The following is a 20,980-nucleotide window of genomic DNA, read 5'->3' as shown; positions in this document are numbered from 1 at the left end:
GGAGGACAGAGGAGCCTCTTAAAGAAAAAGTTACAGGTCTGTGAGAGCCAGAAATCTTGCATGTTTTTAGGTGACCAAATACTATTTTTCCACCATATTTTGCAAAATAAATCTTGCCAAATAAGACAAGGTGATTTTCTGCATTTGTTTTCTCATTTTGACTCTCATAGTTGTGGTCTACCTATGATGTCAATTACATGCCTCTCTCATCTTTGTAAGTGGGAGAACTTGCAAAATTGGTGGCTAACTAAATACTTTTTCCACACTGTATGTGATCTGGTCATGGTGTGGTGGTATTTGTGCCTTGTATGTGATATTATTGGTCATTTTAAAAATTTAAAAATAAATAAAAATATACTTAAATTGTATTGCATATTTTAACAAATGATTAATAGAATAGAGTAGAATAGGGCCCAGCCAAAAGAGTCTACCTTGTCGTGGTGGCGGATTAAAAAATCTTTTGACCAAAACAAAAGCTGCTGGCTATGTATGTGATCAGGTGATAGGAACTGTTAATGTGTGATTGGTGAGGACATGATGCAGAAGTGGAGTTTTTGCAAGAGAGGATGGTGGGACTGTGGAAGGTTCGAGGGGTGGAGTCTGGGTGGAATGTCAAGGGGGCCCCGAAAATTTTGCCAGCATGGGGCCCCAAAATTCCTAAAACACCTGATGCAAGTCTCAAAATTCTGATTAATGTGCTCGGTCTGTCCATTCGACTGAGTATGGAAGGCAGAGGAAAAGGACCACCAGTCAAGAACAGAATGCCCTCCAGAACTTAGAAACATATTGAGTCCCCTGATCTGACACCACATCAGAGGGAACCCAGTGAAGCTTCATGATCTCATTTATAAACACCTGAGCAATAGTCATAGTATTCGGAAGTGCCGGTAATGCGATGAAGTACACCATCTTACTGAACCTACAGTATCTTCAACCACCAAAACCACAGTCTTGACTGCAGATACCAGTAGGTCAGTAATAAAATCCATGGACAAGTACATGGCCTGCTAGGAATAGGTAGCGGAAGAAGAGTACCAGACGGATGGGTATGCAATACTTTAGAACGCGCTCAGATACTACAAGCAGATACGTGTTCAACCACATCCCGATGCAACCCTGGCAACCAAAAACGAGAAATGAGGTCCGCAGCAGCCATACCACCTGGATGACCAGCAAGCACAAAGTTGCGATGTTCCTTTATTACTTTGCGTAGCAGATTGGATGGTACAAATAACCTTCCTGAAGGGCAGGAGGCAGGGGCATCCCCCAGGGCCTCCAACACCTCACCCCCAGCTCAAGGTATAATGCCGAAATGACTACCCCCTTCTGTAAAATCGGGACAGGGTTCTCATGGTCACCACCACCAGGGAAGCTCTGGGACAAAGCATCAGGCTTGACATTTTTGACCCCTGGACGGAAACTGACAACAAAATTGAACCTTGTAAAAAACATGGTTCATCTAGCTAGCCTAGGGTTGAGAAGTTTTGCTGATTGAAGATATGAGAGGTTTTTATGGTCAATAATAATAGTAATGGGATGGACAGCCCCTCCAGTTCTTCCAGTCTAAAGCAATAATACATATGCCAGAGGCAAGAGAGGCCAATTGTTGGCTGAGATTGGTAACACTACTGCCTGATGGCTGGTGCTCTTGATGGTGCTTCTGTTGCTGCTAGTAGCTCCCACATTCTGAGACGTGGTATGGTATTTTGTTTGTTCTTTACAATTCACCGTCCATTGCCACTTTTACTGTACATTTTGTCCAACATTAAAACTAACTTTTGATGATCTTTTTAAATCATTTTTCAACCCTTCCCAAAAAGGACATAACAAGAAATGCTAGGTAGGTACACACTCAAAAAGCAAAATGTGGCAGCAGGCTGCAGTATAGATGAATTATGTATGGTTGTCAAACCAGACTAGAAAAACAGGTGTTCAGTCAGCACCTGCAATAGGGCTCAGTATTGGGGTGACATAAATGGATGTACATTTTTATTAGTAAAACAGATGTGCAAAATAAATAGCTTAAAACATGCACATCTTATGAGATATAATCACAGTTAAATGTCAGGATTTCTTCTGTATTTAAAAAACAAAACAAAACAATTATTCCCACTTGACAAAAAGGGTTGCATAGGAAATGCAAAAACTCAGTACAGTCCCTTGTTACTAACAAAATAAAGATGGCAAAGGCGACCAAGAATTTAAAGCTAACGTTTTGACCCTCCCGGGTCTTAAGGTACCGTCACACTAAACGATATCGCTAGCGATCCGTGACGTTGCAGCGTCCTGGCTAGCGATATCGTTGAGTTTGACACGCAGCAGCGATCAGGATCCTGCTGTGATATCGCTGGTCGTTGATTAAAGTTCAGAACTTTATTTGGTCGTCAGATCGCCGTGTATCGTTGTGTTTGACAGCAAAAGCAACGATACCAGCGATGTTTTACAATGGTAACCAGGGTAAATATCGGGTTACTAAGCGCAGGGCCGCGCTTAGTAACCCGATGTTTACCCTGGTTACCAGTGTAAAATGTAAAAAAACAAACAGTACATACTCACCCTCTGATGTCTGTCACACGTCCCCCGCCGTCTGCTTCCTGCACTGACTGTGAGCTCCGGCCGGCCGCAAAGTGAAAGTACAGCACAGCGGTGACGTCACCACTCTGCTGTTAGGGCCGGCGCTCAGTCAGTGCAGGAAGCGGACGGCGAGGGACGTGAAGGTGAGTATGTACTGTTTGTTTTTTTACATTTTACACTGGTAACCAGGGTAAACATCGGGTTACTAAGCGCGGCCCTGCGCTTAGCAACCCGATGTTTACCCTGGTTACCCGGGGACCTCGGCATCGTTGGTCGCTGGAGAGCGGTCTGTGTGACAGCTCTCCAGCGACCAAACAGCGACGCTGCAGCGATCGGCATCGTTGTCTGTATTGCTGCAGCGTCGCTTAGTGTGACGGTACCTTTAGTCATAGGGTCGCTCAGTCCAGTAGTGTCAGTAAACAAATAGAGGGAGCCAGGAGGGCAGAGTTAATAAAACACATTTTTTGCATATCTACTGATAGAGTGTGCGGTGAACTTTTACTATTTACTTAGGGACTTTCACAGTCCGTTACACCAGCACCTCCCCATTAGAGACTGCGTGCCCACCAATTTACACATTTACTCCTTGCTACTAACAAGCAGATTTTTTTTACCTTTGGCTTTTGGGCTTTCTAGTACAGTGTGAACTACAAAAAAATATTTAATTGTAATTAACATGCAGCAAGACACATAACAGCTGTAGCATACCACTGATCAATGTCTCTGGTACTGTTGCTGACAGCGCTTCTATTTTTTTATTTCTCCTCTTAACTCCTTAACAACCAGAGGTATTTTTGTTTTTACATTTTCGTTTTTTGCACCCCTTCTTCCCAGAGCCATAATTTTTTCATTTTTTAGTCAACTCACGCCGGTCAAAGCAGGGCGCGGGAGCACAGATGGTATATTTAGGATGACCCTCTCTATTAGCCCGCTGGCTATTTATCTTCTGCATTGAGGCACTACTCACATTGTCACACTTACCCACAGGGCTCTCAGGATCGTTACGTCACCCTGTGTCACCATTTCTCGATGTTACATTCTGACTCGTCACGTTCATTACAATTTACTTTTCCTACTGGCTTGTACATATGGCGGAAGCTTTAGGTGGACCCAATAAGTCGATCATTAAACCGGGATGACCTTTTTCACCGATGATTATGTGCTTTATATGTGTTTCGCCATTGTTTATTTGTTTATTGATTTATGTTTTGTTCTGCGTATTTTTTCTTTGTTCACAGCGATCACTTGACAAAGGCTCTGGTGGAGCCGAAACGTTGTAAAACGATCGCATAAGCTGTATATTCTGTTCCGCTCCCAGATTGTGTGTACAATAAATTCACACTTTACTTTATGCTATCAAAGAGTGTGCGGTGAATCTTATATCTTACCACATTATGAGTTGATAGACACCAAACATGTACAGGTTCTTTTTTATTTAAGTCGTGAAAAAAAATTCCAAAGTTTGTTAAAAAAAAATTGTGCCATTTTCCAATACCCATAGCTTCTCAATTTTTTGTGATCTAGGGTTGGGTGAGGGCTTTTTTTTGTGCACCGAGCTGACATTAATGATACCATTTTGGTGCAGATACATTCTTTTGATCGCGCGTTATTGCATTTTAATGCAATGTTGCTTAGATCAATAAAAGTAATTCTGGCGTTTTGACTCTTTTTTCGTTACGCCGTTTAGCGATTGGGTTAATCCTTTTTTATATTGATAGATCTTGCAATCATGAACCCGGCGATACCAAATATGTGTATATTTGATTTTTTTTTATTGTTTTATTTTGAATGGGGCAAAAGGGGGATGATTTGAACTTTTATATTGTTTCTTACTTTTTTTTATATTTTTAAAAACTTTTTTTTACCTTTTGCATGCTTCAATAATTTCCATGGTAGACTAGAAGCTGCAGTTGTCCGAACGGCTCTGCTACATACAGGCGATGATCAGATTGCTCACTTGCTATGAGTGCTGACCACCAGACGATGCTCATAGCAATCCGGCTATGACAACCATAGAGGTCTGCTGGACTCCTCTGGTTGTCATGTCAACCCATCGGTGACCCGCCATCACATGACAGGGTGGGATTTCTGGCACGTTTCCCGGAAGCGAGAGATAAATGCTGCTTTCAGAGATAGCTGTATATATCAGCTGACATGTGCCCGGAAAGGTGCGGGCTCAGCGCAGGAGCTCGCGCCAAACAGGGGGAGTCCGACATTGGCGTACTATTACACCTAATATTGGAATGGGGTTAAAGGGAACCTGTCAGCAGAATTGTGCACAGTAACCTACAAACAGTGTCAGGTCGGCACCATTACACTGGTTAAAATGATACCTTGGGTGATGAAATCAATCTTGTGGTTGTTTAATTTTTATTTCCAGTTTTCAGCTTATGCCCATGCTCCGGGGTGAACCTGTGAGGGGTTCATCATGTGGTACTCTGATTATTATTCATTTGTATGGCTTCTGACAGGTTACTGATCCCTCACTGACCTGCACCCTAGTTTACACAATGAATGTTATTTTTATCTTGTGGGAAAAAAAAACCTTCTGCAGTCAGGCACCAGTGGTGGAACCTGCGCTGCAGCCTGATCGCATATGTACTGTGTGTCTACTTAATTTGTTTGCTGTTCTCCTGATAGTCATAATAAAAAATCAGTTTGAAAATATAGCCCGCCGCGCCCCCACAGTAGCAGCTCTTGGTGATCCTATAGCTACTACGGCACAGGCGCCAGTGGCGCCACCTTGCTAGAGAAAAAAAAGTTTTTCCTCCAAGTTGGCGTCGGCGGCACCTGCACAGTAGTAGCTATCAGCGATTGCACAGGTGCCGGTGGTGCCATCTTGGAGGAGGAAATTTTTTTTCATCTAGCAAAATGGTGCTGGCAGCGCCATCTTGGAGAAGGACATTTGTTTTTTCTCTAGCAAGATGGGGCTAGCACCTGCGCAACAGCAGCTCTCAGCGATCGCCATTAGGTGCTACAGCGCAGGCACCGGCGGCGCCATCTTGGAGGAGGATTTTTTTTTTCTCTAGCAAAAAAATTGCAGGCGCCATTTTTAGACTGATTTTTTTATGATTATCAGGAGAACAGCAAACAAATTAATTCTATACACAATACACCTCTGGTGCCTACCTGCAGAAGGTTTTTTTCCCAAGATAAATATAATATTCATTATGTAAATTAGGGGGAAGGTCACTGAGGGATCAGAAGCCATACACATGAATACCTAAGCAGAGCACTACATTAAAACCACACTCACAGTTCCGCCCCACAGCACAAGCATATCATTAACTCAAAACTGAAAATAAAGATTAAACAACAACCACAAGATGGATTTCATCAACCAACTGACTAGGGCCAACAGCCCGAAACACCGTGTCTGCGAATTGAGATACTGATTTGGCTTTTATCCTAAGTCATATTGCACGACTCGTTAGAGGGTTGATTGTGACTTGTAGGATCGCTACTTCCAACAGGTGGCGCTATAGAGTTAAGTCCTCTTTTTCTCAGAAGAGGCAATTTGCATATCAACCAATGTATCATTTTAATCAGTATAATGTCACCGACCTGACACTGTCTCTAGGTTACTGTGCACAATCCTGCTGACAGGTTCCCCTTAACAATTGAATATCTGCATTAGGTCTCCTTCACATGTCCTGCTGATTTCTGTACATGAAAAAACAGTACTGGTGAGATCCGTGATCCCTGTCCGTGTGCCATCCCTATGTACATATGTGACATCTGTGTGTCACCAGTGTGTCTCCATTTGCTGTCCCTGTTTCCTTGTGTCCTTGTTTCACATCTGTGTGGCATCCATGTGCAGTCTGTGTTAAACATCCTGAAGGCAGTTTTCATCTTTGTCGATTGGTCTTCCTGAGATTAGCGTGACCAGGTGACAATTATGGGAGTTGTATTTAGCAGCAGTTGTGTCCTACCTGTGTAAAACAAAAAATGTAATAAAAAAATGGCATGGGTGCTGGAGTAATTTTTATAACCAGCAGAGGCAAAGCCCACTGACAAAGGCGGAAGCCGAAACGCACGTCGGGGTGGACGCCACTTGGAGGAAGGAGCTCCGTTCATAGTAAGTCTATCACCTTCCCATTTTTGGTTATTATACTATGACTGTCACCAGTAGGTGAATTTACAAACATGTAAACACTAAGATGAGCACTGTGTCTAAAAATCCTATACTGATGTTGTGATACATCACTCTTCTTCCTAATAAAATAAGGAATTGACTTACGGCACTTGCATTTTATGTTTCCTCATAGATATAATATATACTGTATGTCCTTTTTTTTAGTAATTATAAAAAAAATTTTTCACATGTCTATGATAATACATCAGTGATGGCGAACCTATGACACGCGTGTCAGTGCTGACACGCGTAGTCATTTTCAGTGACACGCAGGCCGCCGGCCGCGGCCGCATAGAAATTGCATCCTTACATTGCATGGCAAGCCGTTCCGATTTTTTATCGGATCGGATGCCATGCAGGAGGTCTGTGGGCCCAAACAACAGAGCTCCGGCGCAGAGCGTCTAGGCCTGGGACTTCCGGTAGGCCCGGCGCAGCTCCCGGAAGTCCCAGGCCTCCGCGCGGGTCGGATGCCATGCAGGAGGTCTGTGGGCCCAAACAACAGAGCTCTGGTGCAGAGCGTCTAGGCCTGGGACTTCCGGTAGGCCCGGCGCAGCTCCCGGAAGTCCCAGCCTCTGCGCCGGAGCTCTGTTGTTTGGGCGGCATTGCGCTGCTCCCTGCTTCGCCGGCCGGAAAGATCGGACCTACCGGTCCCATGCCTAGACGCTCTGCGCCCTAGCTCTGTTATTTGGGCGGCATTGCGCTGCTCCCTGCTGCGCCGGCCGGAAGTCCCAGGCTGCACTTGGGATGCACTTCTGAGGCCTGAGGTGATCGCTGTCTGGAGGCCCTGTGATTGCTGTCTGCAGGCCCTGTGATTGCTGTCTGCAGGCCCTGTGATTGCTGTCTGCAGGCCCTGTGACTACTACAGCAACCATCATCCAGTGAACTGTGGGGTGTCATTGGCCATTACTGAGATAAGTGAGGGGGAGGCTGGAAGAGGCCTGTGCTATGGGTGCCGTTTCCCGCCATTAGGAACGCCATCTTGCAGCATAGTACAGACTCCATTTCACCACCATTACTGTTTGTTGTGCATCCTTATTAACCCCTATTTCTGCTAATTGCCTGCAGGGCTAACTATAAATCTTCTCTCATGGAGAAGCCACAAAATAAAAAAACAAAGTTAAGTAAAGGGAGTGGTAGTAGCAGTAGCCGACCCTTTCAAGAGACATGGACTGAGATGTATGGCATTATAGAAAAAAATGGCAGATCATTTTGCGTTCTATGTAGTGAAACGGTAGTAAGCAGAACGTGGAATGTAAATAGACATTTTGAAACTAATCATTCCCAGCTCTTGAAAAAAAGTGAGGATGAAAGGAAGGAATACATTTCCAGGCAGCTACACCTTCATAAGAGCCAATCTAATTCCATCCTTAAATTTGTAAAAAGCTCTACAAATTTAACATCTGCAAGTCTGAGCATTGCTCACTCCATAGCTCAGCATGGAAAAGCACTCAGTGAGGGAGAATTTATTAAAGATACTCTCTTAAGATGTGCACCAGTTCTATTTCATGATATGCAGAATAAAGATGCAATTATTAAGAGAATATCTGAGTTACCACCGCAACAGCTGGAGTGCCACAGGTTCGCCATCACGAGAATTCCCCCTCCCCCCCACTTATCTTAGTTCACGGCACCCCACACAAGTTAAATAATAGCAAGACCAACAAAAGAAACCAACTGACAGATGAACAAAGAAGTCACTAAGCAGGTAAGTTAAATAATTATAATTATACATATTTGTTATTTAAACTATACATGTCGCAAAATTATGGTTTTTTTATCAAGGTGACACACCACCCAAGTTATGTTCGTTTTTTTGGCGATTTTGACACACCAAGCTCAAAAGGTTGCCCATCACTGTAATACATACTACATGATATCACTGATTGTCCTCCTTCCATAAGGATAATTGTACCGGGTGCAGCGTCCGTGATTTTTATCTTTTTTGTATGTGTATTCTTGGCGGATAGCTCCCAACATTGTTTTGATACCCATGTTACTACCTGTTGTAATAAAATACTTTTTGTTACTATTACTTTGTGGTCCGGGACTATTTTGGTCGGTTTTTTTCTCCTTCCCCCTTTTCTTGATATTGTGCACTGACTGTCCCCCTCACCTAATACAGTCTATCATTACTATAAGTGAATAAATTATTAATATAATTGCGTGTATCAATCTATAAACCCAGATATCTTCCCTTTTCATATATGATTACAAATCTGATCCAGCAGCAGTGCATCAGTGCTGAGCGGGCTGTCAGTCAGTGTCACTGCGTGGTTACAGCTATTGCTCAATATGTACTGAACGGTGACTGAAGCAGCACTGACCGCACCTCTATAACTGAAAGCCGGAGGTTACCGGAAGGAATAAAGTTCATTTCCTGTTGGTAGCTGATATTTCAATGCGGTGGCTGCACGGCTTTAGAATGCTATTAACCTGTAGATTAACTACATATCTGCAGGTTAATAGTGTTTTTTTGATATGACAGGTTCCCCCTAAAAAATAGAGACAAACTGTGCGCTTCCTTTTACACATTTCTTGTCATAAAATATTTCTCTTTTATTAGTTGTCTGTGTATTGCTACTTCCTCTTGAAAGATGTGGAATATATTGGTGCTATACATTCACACAATACATTATCATTACTATAGAGAACTCCAATATATACACCCCATTAGGTTATATGAATGTTATAAAGAGAGATTTACTCAATATACAGATAACCCACATTACTTCAGTGGGCACAATGAAATACTTTAATACCACTGCAGAAATGAGGACTTGCCAGATGTTTCCTCCAGCGACAATAGCTGACTGAGGTCGGTGGGGGGTGGTTCCTTCTGCATGATCGTATGCCGTATGCGATCAGCTCATCATCAGGGAACTAATTGTACAGTAAAGGGTTGTTGAACCTGACAAGCCCATTAGAAAAATGTAATCTTCTCCATACTGATTTTTGTTTATATGCATCTAAAGAATATAAGGGTATATGCACACGTTGCGGATTTAGATGCGTTTCCGCAGCGTTTTTGGACGTTCGGAATTGCCTCAAATCCTCAGTGTGGTGTGCACACAATGTTAATCAATGGGAAATACAAAATCGCTGTGCAAATGCTGTGGAAAAAATTGCGTGGAATCGCATCGTTTTATTTTCCGCAGCATGTCAATTCTTTTTGCAGATCTGAAGCGTTTCTGCAGCCATTGACTTCCACTGATTCAGTCAAATCCGCAGCAAAACTGCATGTTTAAAAAGATCTGAAGTTTTGCTGCGGAGTTGCGTGCGAGAAACCCTGCAGATTGGGAGAGGGAAGAGTGTGTGGGCGGAGACTGTGTGTGTGGGCGGAGACTGTGCCGAGATGATGTGCGTGTCTGTGTGTGGGTGTTTGTGTGTGTCTGTGTGTGTCTGTGTGTGTCTGCGGTGGTCTGCGGGTGTCTGCGGGGCTGTGTGTGTGTGTTTCTGTGTGCGGGGGTCTGCGGAACTGTACAGGTATGTGCGGGGGTCTGCGGAGCTGTGCGGCGATGTGTGGGGGTCTGCGGGGCTGTGTGGGTGTGTCTGTGTGGGGGTCTTTGGAGCTTTGCGGGGATGTGCGGAGGTCTGCGGAGCTGTGTGGGGATGTGCGGGGGTCTGCAGGGCTGTGTGTGTGTGTCTGTGTATGGGGGTCTGCAGAGCTGTGCAGGGATGTGTGCAGGGGCTGACTGGCCCAGGTGGCAAAGAGGCAAATGCCCCCCGGGCCACTCCCCCAGCAGCTGTTCAGGGCCGGCTGCCTGATGGTGGCTACAGCCACACAGCAAATTGTGCGCAGTCATGTCTGCTGTACTGTGACATGGCTGACAGCACACAGCCGCAACACAGTTAGCGCACACGTCTGCGCTGGGGCCAGGAGCTATGCTTGGTTGTCACCTTGACGGCTGCGCAGCTACTGCTCCCTTCATGTTCTCTATACTTCCAGGTTAGCTGTTGGGCATGCGCGATGGTGTCCTCACGCACACGCCGACATGACCCGGATGCTAGAAGCAGAGAGGCACTGCAGGGGAGCGACTGGTGAGGTAAGTATAAAGAACTTTTTTGTTTTCTTTATAAAATAAATTTAATGGTGGGTAACTGCAAGTTATGAAATGGGGGGTGTAAGGAGGCTGCACATGATGGAATTTGGGGGTTAAAGGAGACTGCACATGATGGAGTGAGGGGGTAAGTGGGGCTGCACATGAAGGTTGAGTGCGGCTGTACATGATGGAGTGGGGCTGCACATGATGAAGGGGGAGTGGGGCTGCACTTGATAGTTTAGTCCAGAGGTGTCAAACTGCATTCCTCGAGGGCCGCCAACAGGTCATGTTTTCAGGATTTCCTTGTATTGCACAGGTGATAATTTAATCACCTGCACAGAATGATTCCAGCACCTTGTGGAATGCTAAGCAAATCCTGAAAACATGACCTGTTGGTGGCCCTCGAGGAATGCAGTTTGACACCTCTGGTTTAGTGGATAAAGGAGACTGCACATGATGAAGTGGGGAGAGTGGGGGTGTACATGATGGAATGGGGCAGCATATGATGATGTGGGGGTAAGGGGGGTTGCGCATGATGAAGGGGGAGTGGGGCTGCACATGAAGTGGGGGGTAAGGGGGACTGCACATGAAGAAGTGGGGGGGTAAGGGGGACTGCACATGATGAATTGGGGGTTAAAGGGGACTGCACATGATGAAGTGGGGGGTAAGGTGATCTGCACATGAAGTGGGGGTAATGGGGACTGCACATGATAAAGTGGAGTGTAAGATGGACTGCACATTAAGTGGGGGGTAAGGGTGACTGCACATGATGAAGTGGGGGGTAAGGGGACTGCACATGATGAAGTGGCAGAAGGGGACTGCAGGACTGCACATGATGAAGTGTGTCTGACGTGGGACTGCTCATGATGAAATGGAAGGGGGATAGGGGGCTGTAAATGATGAAGGGGCACTGCAGATGAAGTGAGGGGGTGATAGGGGACTGCAATCAATGAAGTAAGGGGACTGCAAATTAAAGTGGGGGGACTGCAAAATGATAAATTCAGTGTGAGGGACAGCAATTTAATTGAAGGTGGGGGTGGGGAGAGCAAATGATCAATTGAAGAGAGGGTGGGGAGAGCAAATGATGATCTAGGGGAAGAACAAATAATGAATTTTGAGGGTATGTGCACACGTAGCAGAATTGCCGTGGAAATTTCCGCGGCAATTCTGCGCCTCCTGCCGCGGGTATATCGCATGCAGAATTTGCATGCCTATACCCGCAGAAAACTAGCGTTTTGCAAGCGAAATTAGCTTGCAGAATGCTAGAGTTTTCCAAGCGATCTGTAGCATCGCTTGGAAAACTGACTGACAGGTTTGGTCACACTTGTCAAACATAGTGTTTGACAAGTGTGACCAACTTTTTACTATAGATGCAGCCTATGCAGCATTATAGTAAAAGATAGAATGTTTAAAAATAATAAAAAAAATAAAAAAAAGGTTATACTCACCTCAGCGGCTTCCGTTCCTAAGGGTATGTTTCCACGTTCAGGATTGCATCAGGATTTGGTCAGGATTTTTCATCAGTATTTGTAAGCCAAAACCAGGAGTGGGTGATAAATGCAGATGTGGAGCATATGTTTCTATTATACACTCACCGGCCACTTTATTACACCTGTCCAACTTCTTGTTAACACTTAATTTCTAATCAGCCAATCACATGGCGGCAACTCAGTGCATTTAGGCATGTAGACATGGTCAAGACAATCTCCTGCAGTTCAAACCGAGCATCAGTATGGGGAAGAAAGGTGATTTGAGTGCCTTTGAACATGGCATGGTTGTTGGTGCCAGAAGGGCTGGTCTGAGTATTTCAGAAACTGCTGATCTACTGGGATTTTCACGCACAACCATCTCTAGGGTTTACAGAGAATGGTCCGAAAAAGAAAAAAAATCCAGTGAGCGGCAGTTCTGTGGGCGGAAATGCCTTGTTGATGCCAGAGGTCAGAGGAGAATGGGCAGACTGGTTCGAGCTGATAGAAAGGCAACAGTGACTCAAATCGCCACCCGTTACAACCAAGGTAGGGCTAAGAGCATCTCTGAACGCACAGTGCGTCGAACTTTGAGGCAGATGGGCTACAGCAGCAGAAGACCACACCGGGTACCACTCCTTTCAGCTAAGAACAGGAAACTGAGGCTACAATTTGTACAAGCTCATCGAAATTGGACAGTAGAAGATTGGAAAAACGTTGCTTGGTCTGACGAGTCTCGATTTCTGCTGCGACATTCGGATGGTAGGGTCAGAATTTGGCGTAAACAACATGAAAGCATGGATCCATCCTGCCTTGTATGGAGCATCTTTGGGATGTGCAGCCGACAAATCTGCGGCAACTGTGTGATGCCATCATGTCAATATGGACCAAAATCTCTGAGGAATGCTTCCAGCACCTTGTTGAATCTATGCCACGAAGAATTGAGGCAGTTCTGAAGGCAAAAGGGGGTCCAACCCGTTACTAGCATGGTGTACCTAATAAAGTGGCCGGTGAGTGTACTTTTCCTCTAATTGTTCCACTCCTGGTTTTGGCTTACAAATACTGATGGAAAATCCTGACCAAATCCTGATGCAATCCTGAACGTGGACACATACCCTTATGCTGTGTGTTCAGGACCTTCCATTGACGTCGCGGTCACGTGACCGCGGTCATGTGACCGCGACGTCATCGCAGGTCCTTCACACACACCACGGAAGCCGCTGAGAAGGTCGGGCCGCCAGAAGGTGAGTATATCGCTATTTTTTATTTTAATTCTTTTTTTTTTTACCAAATACATGGTGCCCAGTCCATGGAGGAGAGTCTCCTCTCCTCCACCCTGGGTACCAACCGCACTTGATCTGCGTACTTCCCGCATGGTGTGCACAGCCCCGTGCGGGAAGTAAGCAGATCAATGCACTCCTATGTGTGCAGAATCGCCGCGATTCCGCAATTTTAATGAACATGCTGCGTTTTTTTCTGGATTGCGATTCCGCTCAGGGAAAAAATGCAGCATGTGCACAAAAAATGTGGATTGCATTCTGTTACATAGGATGCTTAATGTTAGCGCAAAAAATCTGATACGTGTGCACACAGCCTAAGAGTGGGGGAGTAAATGATGTATTGAATGTGGGGTAGAGCAGTTGATAATGAATAGAGGGTGAGAGAGACATGACAATGAACTGGGGCGGGAGGGGCATGTAACTATAATGAATCGGGGTTAGGGTTAGAGTAGTAGGTACATAGTGGGGGGTGTTGAGGATGAAGTGACTGGTAATGAATTGGGGGAAAGAGTACAGGTGCTAATTAATTTATATATTAAATGGGGAAAGTGGCTATTTATAGTTAGTGGGTGTGTGAAGGAAGAAATTAAGAAAGAATCTCCATTTTGTGCTTTTCGACTCCATTTTGTTGTTTTGATATAAATTTTGTTAGTAGGCTAAAGGTTACAGCTGTTATGAGATTTTGATGAGACCTTGATTGTTGCAACCTCGGTAGAACATGAGACTGAGGATGTATTGTTCTACAAAACTTTGACGCACAGATTGTTCCTGCATTCTTATAGGCTAAGAACCGTGAGCGTGTTCTTATGCTGATTGGTTGAAGTGTAATTTCTATGACTATGATAAAGTCATGCAGAATAAACGGGGGCGAGAGATCAGCTTGATCCCCCCAAACAGAGACACACGTCTCCGTCTCCATTTTCAGTTGCCGGCAACACCTTATATATTAATTTGGAAATCACTGGGTTAACCGTGAAGGATCACTTTAAATCCTCCCTCAACAGTTGGCGCCCGTTAACGTGGGGCTCCAAGCAGGAACGCTTCTGCCGCCCGGAGGACAACAAGACAAAGGACCCTCGGACCGGACGCAGGCACTGGAAAATTGGGACTGATCATCCCCCACAACAACCACGGTAAGTTGGCAGTTATACTGTTCAGACTAACCGTTTGGTGTGGTTTTCCTGTGTTTGTTGCTGCAAAGAGGATCTGAGGTTTGTCCCCGGAGTGGGATGATTCTTGGGTGGAATCATATAGAGGTGTAGTTCCGTTGGAAGCCCAGTGCTCGAACCGTACCTCATAAGGGACGGACACCCCGGATTGACCAGTGATGTAATTCTCTTTACAGTCAAAATATCCTGAATTCCTGATCACTGTTAGAATCAGGCGCGGTGAGGTGATCGAAGATTGGGTAGGATGCGTAACTCAGGAATACATAGATATATATGTGTATGTCCAGGGGCGTCCGGAGGGTTAAGTCTAAGACGCCCTCCTCCTTTCACTGAGTACCGCGATTTTGGGTTGTCTCAGCGGGGGACAGGTAAAAACCCTAGTGGAATAGACTAAGCGGCCGCTCTGGTATCTATACACGACTAAGTAGGGGTATTTCGCTTTAAAGGAGAATCAGTCCGTGGAAGAAGAAGACTTTGAATTGTGTGATGAAAATTTGATATTGTTAGCCCAAAGAAGGGAAAAGAAATCTGTCAGGAATGCAGGGAAAATATTCTTAATCTGGTATGTGAATTGTGCGATGAAGATTTTATAGAAATTAATTAAGTCTAAGAACTGCTGTATTTTGTGTCTGTCTTTGGAATATCCGATGGGAGGGGTTGAGCAGCTGCGCTGTGGTTTTTTTTCCTTTTTGCACTGAGGAATGCTGTGATTTTTCTTATCGCTGTTTCTGAAAAGGGAGGGAGCGCGCGCGTCGCTGCGCTCTTGAGTCTCTCTGTGTTTTCTTAGTATTGTACGCGCTGGTAGATCTGTGAAATATTGTAAATTGAAAGTGAAATCTGGTTGTGCCCCTCAATCCCAAGGCACCAATATATACTGGGTTGTCAAAACTTAGTGCGCCTCCATCCTATGATCCGGCTGCGTGGATCTGTGATGTATGCGGAGTTACTAATTCTCAGTGTAGAGAGGTCTGTTACAATTGTGGAGCGAGAAGATCCGGGGTTGTAGCCCCCACCTTTCCCTTGCTAAACGCTGACGGCACCTATCAGCCACTGCCAGAACGCAATCCTGTATGCCTCCTCTCGCCCTCGAGTCAGTAATATCAGAGTTTGAAGAAGATGATGTGAAAGCTACTCCTGACAGGCCAAAGTATACCCCCTTTTCTCCATCCCAGATAGACACCCTTTTTAACCAATTACCCGATCCAGAAACCTCCCCCATGGCCTTCTATAGACAAATAGCAGCGAATCGAGAGATTTATTCCACTCCCCGGAGAGATCTGTTACATTTACTCCAAGTGAAGGCTGGGGAGGGATATTTTCCAATCATTGAGGGTGGCATAATGTATAATGTGAACCTGGATGGGGGAACATATGAGAGTGGGGTTGATTTTTGTAATGCTTTAAAAGTTTGGGCACAAGATAGATTAGCGGACCAAGCTACCTCCCTCACAGATGTCACACAGGACAAGGGGGAGACTGCCGAGAAGTTTTATGGGCGTCTTGTGGTAGTGTTTAAAGATTTGGGATTCTCATTGTATAATAAAGCCCATTCACACCTATTTGTGGCAGCTTTAATGTCCGGCCTTAAATCTGAATTGAAGGAGGCAATAATGTCGGTCAGACCCGATATTGAGATTTCCACTCCGGATGATGCATTAAAAGTAATTAAAAGTTTTCAAAAGAATTTAGCACGTTCTGCATCAACAGGAAGATCAAGGGTTAAAACCAGCCACAGCAGTCTCTGCTCCAATTCCAGCCCCCACCCCAGGTACAAGAATGCAGCTGGCTCCTTATCAGTGGCCTGCCCAGCAGCAAATTCCAACTCCAGCCCTCCCACCTTATACAAATTCAGTCCCCTACTCAAATATTTATTTTAACCCTATGTCTGGAGGTATTGCTCCCCAGCCCCCCCGCACCAGTTCTCACTTGCAGTGTTGGCGCTATGGCCGGCCCGGTCACTTTCAGAGAAATTGTCACACCCCTGCTGACAGATGCTACCCTCAAGTTCCCCTTTCCAGTTACAACCTAGCCACATGTCCATGGCTGGACAGCTGCGACTTCAGTGTGCTATTCTCATGCCTACTAATGTGACTTTGAAAAGGTGCACTGTCCTAAACCCCGCTACTCTTCTCCTAGTACCTATGGATCCAAAGGGGGAAGGAGTAGGTGATATGAAAAAGGACACTTTTTCTTTCTAGAATGGATCCAGAGGAACAAGATTAGGTTTCCAAACCACATGATTGTCTAGAATTGATGTCTCAGGAAACGGCTGGCCTCCCTACTGTCTCTAGTGTGCCTATTCTAATGCTGATTTTGAGCTTTTTGTAGATGGATCCCGTCACCAAGATGACCAAGGACGCTTCTGTACCAGATATGCTGTGGTCTCAGAACATGAGGTAATCAAGGCAGAGTCAATGCCAGCTCATATGTCTGCACAAGAAGCAGAGCTCACAGAAACGTGCAAACTAGCAGAAGGTAAGACTGTAAATATCTACACTGATTCCAGGTATGCCTTTGGCATTACACACGATTATGGGCCTATCTGGAGAGCCAGGGCTTTCCTGACAGCAAATGGCCACCCCTTTAAACGTGCTGAGGCAGTCCAGCAACTTATGAATGCACTACAGCTTCCCACCCAAGCAGGCATCATAAAGGTAAAGGCACATACCAAAGGCACTGATGGACGGACAAAAGGGTAACGCACTGGCAGACCAAGCTGCCAAGAAAGCAGCAAGAACTCCTGTAGCCTCTCAAGTACATCACCTAGACACCCCACCATCTCCACTTGTGTTGAAAGACATCTTAGCCCGGTTACAAGAACAGGCAAGTAAGGAGGAGAAAAATAGGTGGCAAAAGATAGGGGCTTGCTCTGATACCGTCACTGGACTATGGGGGAGGGGTGAAAAGGTCTGCTGTCATGGTTCCCAATGGCAAGGGAACGTAAGAAACATATAAGTAACGAACGAGCTCTCGGGTAATGGAAACTCGAGTTGACCGTGAGCTAAATCTACCACACAACTAACAGTAGCCAGGGAGCATACCTACGGCTTCCTATATGCCACGCGCCAGCCGGAGGACTAACTACGCCTGGTAGAGGAAGAAACAGACCTGGCTTACCTCTAGGGAAATACCCCAAAAGATGATAGCAGCCCCCCACATGTAATAACGGTGAATTAAGAGGAAAAGACATACACAGTATGAAAGTAGATTTAGCAAAGAGAGGTCCACTTACTAGATAGCAGAAGGATACAAAAGAGGACTTCACGGTCAACTGAAAACCCTTTCAAAAACCATCCTGAAATTACTTTAAGACTCCTGTGTCAACTCATGACACAGGAGTGGCAATTTCAGCCCGCAAGAGCTTCCAGCTACAGAGAATTACAAAAACTGCAAACTGGACAAAAGGTACAAAACAAAAGGACAAAGTCCACTTAGCTGATCAGCAGACTAGTAGCAGGAACATGCAACCGAAGGCTCTGGTTACAATGATGACCGGCAAGGAAATGACTGGAGAGCAAGGCTAAATAGGAAACTCCCAAACACTGATGGAAGCAGGTGAACAGAAGCAGCAAAGTGCAAACAAGTCACCAGTACCACCAGCAACCACCAGGGGAGCCCAAAAAGCGGATACACAACAGTCTGCCTACCACAGGTACTGTACCCAATGATGGCACAGGTTCTGCACGGGAATGTGCACCACTCGAAGACGGCCATGTGTGACACCCTACAGAGACAATGGATTGCCCCCGGGTTTTCCACCTGCGCAGAAAGGCAGGTACAGAGCTGCATGATATGTGCCACACATAATCAGAGTAGGACAGTGAAAACCCCATCCAAACACACTCCCCGGCCCTTTAACCAATTCCAGAGACTGCAGATTGATTATATTCAGTTGCCCAGGGTAGGGACGTATGAGTATGTGTTGGTCTGCATTGATTTATTTTCAGGTTGGCCAGAAGCCTACCCAGTTGCCAAAGCTACGGCTAAGACAACGGCGAAGAAACTGATGGCTGAGATCATATGCAGGTATGGAGTTCCTGAAGTCATTGAAAGCGATCAGGGTTCCCATTTTACTGGAGAGATCATGTCAGAGGTAATGGCAGCACTGGGGGTAAGTCAAGCATTGCATACTCCATCCGTAGAGCAGTGGAAAAGTGGAGAGACTAAATGGAACTCTTAAGCTTAAAATCCAGAAGGCAATGGCAGAGACTGGTAAACCATGGACAGAATGCCTTCCTCTAGCTTTGTTTTCAGTAAGATATACCCCAAACAGGAAGACAGGACTGTCACCGTATGAGATTCTGTTTGGCAGGGGCCCCAATCTTGAATGTTTCTTTCCACAACAGTTACAACTCAAGTACCAGGACTTGACTAGCTATGTGCAGGCCTTACATGGACACCTTGCCAAAGTGCATTTAACCGTTTTCAGTTCTCTTCCAGACCCAGACAAGGTTCCTGGACACCATCCCTTTGTGCCAGGAGACCTGGTGTATGTGAAAAAGTTTGTGCGCAGAGATTGTCTCCAGCCGAGATTTGAAGGACCTCACACGGTGATCCTGGTTACCCCCACTGCAGTAAAACTCGAAGGAAAGAGCACCTGGATCCATGCCTCACACTGTAAAAGAGACTGTTGTTTTTGATCCTGGAACTGAGGGCTATCCTCGCCCCTACCTCTTTGGTCCCTATTGTAAAAATAAGAATTCTGGTCCCACTATTCTCTGGGTAAACCTGACAGCCCCGGCGAATATCTGGCGATTTGATTTCTGTGATGTAGTCAAGTGCCCCGAGACTGAACGGGTGGTAGAGGAGATCATCCAGTTTTATATGTGTGTTACCAGAAATGACAACAATAACTGTTATTATTGGTCAGATGCTGCTTGGAATACGGGAGATGATTGGGGATATAAATCTAGTGAAGCCATGTTCCCAAGGATGGGACGGGTAGGAGTCTTCGTGAGAGAATGCATCTAACAGCCCTTCTGCAACCACTTAGGGGCTGTAAATGGGGTAAAAGTTGTCACCCCCTCCTCCTAAATCTCGAAAGCCCCCAATCTGCTGACCTGCAGACATTTGTACTGGGAAGGCATTATAATTATGTATTTAGTAGTGGATACTATGGGAATTTAGGCCATATACAGCTCCAGGATATTAGTTTCAGACCAACCAAGGCCCCTGTTACCAGTACACCTAAAACAAGCCCAGGTGAGCGTTTGCAAAATGTAGTTAATGAAGTGATCCCCATTCCAGGTCTCAGTTGGCAAGACGTTTTCTCCATAGAAACACAAACAACCCCAAGGAAAAACCTATGGTTAGAATGGGTGAGATACAATGTAAGAGTCCAGAATATCTCTGTAGGATGTATTGCTTGTGCTGCTGCGAATACATATCTATACACACATGCATTGCTTTTCCCTGATGACAACACCACTGCCTGTGTCATGAATCGTTTGAAAGGTCTGAAGTCCACTGATTGTCCAGATTATGTCCTACTAATTCATGAGAAACCCAAACTAAAGGTTCCAGGAGAAGTAACCGTATTAGCTGACAATTACACCTGCTATAATTCCCACGACACCACAGGTACACCAGTAGGGATCTTCGAGACAGGTTTCTGCAGAGGGAACAGTTCTCTAGAAATTTGGTGTTCCAATGGTGTGGAGAGAGCCAAAAAATCATCATGATGACTGTTATTTATGGTAAACACAGGTACAGGCACATCTTCACAATGAGGGACAGGCCTTCTTGCAGATTCCATGTTACTCCCATTTTCGTTTCTTATGCTTATTGAATCCTTGCACTTGCACTGCACAGAAATAACAGTCATCATGATGATTTTTTGGCTCTCTCCACACCATTGGAACACCAAATTTGAAGCTTTTTCTTTGTCCTTTGCTCCATTTTCGTAATAATTCGATACATGCTTTGCACACTATGTGTGGTGCCCAAAACTTGTCTTGGTCCCCAAGCATAACCCCAAAATAGGCAAAATACACTTTTTTTACGAAGTCTGTTATGTTTCTTCTATGTTTTGGCAGTGTGTATTCACCACAAATGTAACAGAATGAGTCTGGATCGTTAAGACAACTTCTTCTTGATGAGTTCATGCTTTTCACTGGAAAACAGACAACAACATAAAGTTAGTGCAAAAATCAAGCTATGAACAAACTTTTAGAACACTAATTAACACAAAACTATAATGAGAACTGCTCAGTTCAAGTACTAATCCAAAGAAATTAATGAGATGATGCGTCGCATTTACCAACAAGTGCTATAAATAAGATACCAAAAATCTCAAAAACTTGAGCCAATCTGGCAA

The 20,980-nt window shown here is 45.1% G+C and overlaps 1 protein-coding gene across 1 annotated transcript in view; it reads left to right on the top strand.

The window, feature by feature from the left end:
• Positions 1-17,562, top strand: part of LOC143816164 (uncharacterized) — a 589,616-nt gene extending 572,054 nt beyond the window's left edge. The window contains exon 2 of the transcript XR_013223896.1: positions 16,993-17,562. The gene's annotated coding sequence lies outside the window, so the exon portion shown is untranslated. The remainder of the gene's footprint in view (positions 1-16,992) is intronic.
• The last annotated feature ends 3,418 nt before the right edge of the window (positions 17,563-20,980 follow it).

This window comes from Ranitomeya variabilis, chromosome 3, assembly GCF_051348905.1.
Source record: "Ranitomeya variabilis isolate aRanVar5 chromosome 3, aRanVar5.hap1, whole genome shotgun sequence".
Classification (NCBI taxonomy): domain Eukaryota; kingdom Metazoa; phylum Chordata; class Amphibia; order Anura; family Dendrobatidae; genus Ranitomeya; species Ranitomeya variabilis.
This window is presented reverse-complemented; position numbering and strand designations above follow the sequence as displayed.